This window comes from Trichechus manatus, unplaced genomic scaffold, assembly GCF_000243295.1.
Source record: "Trichechus manatus latirostris isolate Lorelei unplaced genomic scaffold, TriManLat1.0 scaffold00056, whole genome shotgun sequence".
NCBI classification, from domain to species: Eukaryota; Metazoa; Chordata; class Mammalia; order Sirenia; family Trichechidae; genus Trichechus; species Trichechus manatus.
The window spans coordinates 2,588,518-2,589,925 of NW_004443992.1; positions in this window are offsets into that span (position 1 = coordinate 2,588,518).

Below are 1,408 nucleotides of genomic sequence, written 5' to 3' on the forward strand. Positions count from 1 at the left end.
TACCAACTGAGATGTTTAAACAAATGGATGCAGCACTGGAGGTGCTTATTCATCTATGCCAACAAATTTGGAACACAGCTACCTGGCCAATCGACAGGAAGAGATCCATATTTGTGCCCATTCCAAAAGAAGGTGATCTGACAGAATGCAGAAATTACACAACAATATCATTAATATCACACAAAAGTAAAATTTTGCTGAAGATCATTCAAAAGTGTTGCAGCAGCAGTACATCGACGGGGAATTGCCAGAAACTCAAGCCGGATTCAGAAGAGGACATGGAATGAGGGATTTCATTGCTGATGTCAGATGAATCTTGGCTGAAAGCAAAGAATACCAGAAAGATGTTTACTTGTGTTTTATTGACTATGCAAAGACATTCGACTGTGTGGATCATAACAAATTATAGATAACCTTGTGAAGAATGGGAATTCCAGAACACTTAATTGTGCTCATGAGAAACCTGTACATGGATCAAGAAGCAGTAATTCAAACAGAACAAGGGGATACTGGTTGGTTTAAAATCAGGAAAGGTGTGCATCAGGCTTGTATCCTTTCACCATATTTATTCAATCTGTATGCTGAGCAAATAATCCAAGAAGCTGGACTATATGAAGAAGAATTTGGTATCAGGATTGGAGGAAGACTCATTAACAACCTGTGATATGGAGATAACACAATCTTGCTTTCAAAAAGTGAAGACGACTTGAAGCAGTTATTGATGAAAGTCAAAGACTACAGCCTTCAATATAGATTGCATCTCAACATAAAGAAAACAAAAATCCTCACAACTGGACCAATAAGCAACATCATGATAAACGGAGAAAACATTGACGTTGTCAAGGATTTCATTTTACTTGGCTCCACAATCAATGCCCATGGAAGCAGCAGTCAAGAAAGCAAACAGGTGATTCCGGCAAAATGGCGCTCTAGGCAGAAGCACCACGCCGTCCCTCCACAGCAAAGATCCGAAAAACTAACCCGAACAGAGAATACAACAATCCTGAAACCGTAAAACATAAAATGAAGAGAGAAAGAACGCAGCCAAGCACCAAATGGAGAAAACTGACAGAGAACTGAGAGCAAGGAGAGATTCATGCAGAGGTCCCCTACCAGCTAACGCAGTGCGGATCCACCCTTTAGCAAACGGGGGTATGAGAAAGCAGCCTCACGGAGGGTCCAGCGGGAGATGAAACAACCGGTAATTTGCGGTGTGCGCTTTCCCATCCCCCACCTCTCTTTGCCCCGGCTCGGCCTCCTCTGCTTCCGGCGGCCATGGTCTCTTGACCAGGAAGCGCCGGCTGCTTGGATTCCACACACCCAAGCGGGCAGCTCTCTGGGTGCCATTTGTTGGCTGCTAGTGTTGCTTTTTATTTTTTCTGCTTCTTTTGATTTCTCACTTGCCTCT